This window comes from Macrobrachium rosenbergii, chromosome 26 (assembly GCF_040412425.1).
Source record: "Macrobrachium rosenbergii isolate ZJJX-2024 chromosome 26, ASM4041242v1, whole genome shotgun sequence".
In the NCBI taxonomy this organism is placed as follows: domain Eukaryota; kingdom Metazoa; phylum Arthropoda; class Malacostraca; order Decapoda; family Palaemonidae; genus Macrobrachium; species Macrobrachium rosenbergii.
In genome coordinates this window covers 37531204-37533326 of record NC_089766.1, presented here as the reverse complement: position 1 = coordinate 37533326, position 2123 = coordinate 37531204, and positions in this window count along the sequence as shown.

Here is a 2123-nt window from a genome sequence, read left to right as displayed (position 1 = left end):
TGAGAGAGTCAATAGTGAGTGCTGGAATAAACACTTCGCAAATAAAAATCTTAGAGTTGGGGATGGCATCTTCACTTTTCTGAGAAAATCCACCAGCTAATTGATAATGAATACTGTCTAAATGATGCAAGATCAGATTTTATGTACAATGAGTGAATGTAGTGATGGAAATAAAAAGAGAAAAATTTCTACCTGAGCTGATTATACGGCTGAAAGCAAATAACACAAACATGTCGAAACCTGATTTCTTATGGAAGCTTCATTTGACCATCCTACGTGGATGCACACTTCCAAATTCACATGCTGCTTTAAACAGTTTCCAGCTTCATATATCAGTCATCACTTTGGCCTTCATGGGACGTCCTTTGTAAAACTCCCTTTGTATCTTTGGACCCTAAGCATCAACAAAGCTTTTGTGAAAGATTATTGAGCTTTGGGGTTAAGAACTGAAGACCCGTCAATACCTTTTGGTTCGTTATGCCTCAGGTGTCATGACCCACAAGTCTGAAGGGTGTTAGGAGTTTATTCGAGATGAGGCCGTCGAGGTTTCAAGTATTTTTTTTTACCCCCCATCAAGAACCTATTGGTTTGCGATCTGCTAGTCTGTCTGTCTGTCTCCTTTTTATCTATTTTGACATAGAAACAACGCCAAATCCCCAGCAATATCCAAGAAAAGTGTATCATGTGTAAAAACACACAAAATAAATATTTTCTTACAATTGCATGCAAATAATCTGTTTTAGCACGCACTGACAGACACAGGAAGAGCAACTGTGTGATCGTGATCACGGCAATTGTTTTTAGCACTTTTGCATTTATATTTGCATATATCACTACTATATCCAATATCGGAAACTTGACAAAGATGAATTTCCACTTTTGCTTTTTTTATGGGTGTTTTTAAACCCTTTTATGAGGTTTCCATATGTTCATAATAATTTGTTAATTTTCCCTGATTATTTTAAAGATAGACATCAAAGGTCGTGTTTTAGTCGTTGTTATAATTATTTTTCAGTTGCCTGATAAACGAGAAAAATGATGCTGCTATTTATGGTGTAAAAGTATTATTCCGCAATTTTTTCTGGTAAGAAAAATGAGGAAAAAGACAGACAGACAGACAGATAGATAGATAGATAGATAGATAGATAGATAGATAGATAGATAGATAGATAGATAGATAGATAGATAGATGGATAGATAGATAGATAGATAGATAGACAGATAGATAGACAGGTAGATAGAAAGAAAGTTCACTTTTGGCTTTAATATGGGAATGACAAACAAGATTCGCACTAATGGCCAAAAATTGTGCGACCAAACTCCTGAACCGAAGCGATATTTTTAAACCGAAAATCTGCTTAACTAACTGTTGAATGCACCTTTCGCATCACGTTTCTAATCTGCGGAACCAAGGAAGAAAAGTCTTTCAGCGAACTCAAAGACATTTAAGCTGCTTACATTTCTTTTCAATGAATAAGTTGCTTCAAAAAATTCCGCAAAAGAAGTTGGGCAAGTTTTATAAATTTTTGCTGAAGAGAACTTTAGCAAAAATTTATAAAACGTACATTAGCTCATGATGAATTGCAAGTGCGGTAGGATTAAAAACAATAATACTATGCCTGTCCTCTGATGAAAGAACTTAATATGAGTGTCTTTTAGCTGATTAGCATGTACTTGGGTCATTTGGAGCTGACCTTTTGGCTTTCTCATAACAAAATTTTTTACAAAGTTAACCTGTCTACACAAGCCACAATCATTCGTTTTCATTCTTCGTAATTTTTTAGAAGTTATTTTCGTTATTTTTTTGTCATGTTTATATATTTGGAATAGATGATGACCGATTAAGGAATATTTCTCTTGTAATGGACAGTAGTTCTTACAAAGCAGATATCAACAAACTGGAATTTTATTTAGGCTTGAAAGTCGCTTTGTTTAATGTTAGGGGGGGCTTCTGTAGTTAAATTTATTAGCTTCGTTGCAGGTAGAACATGGAGGTGACTGGGAGGAGGAGGAGGGGAAGGCTAAGATTCAAATGGAAAGATAACGTAGCAAATGACATGCAGGGAAAAAGGGTTAAGAGAACAGGGTACGCAGGATAGAAGAAGATGGAGAAAGCTTACACG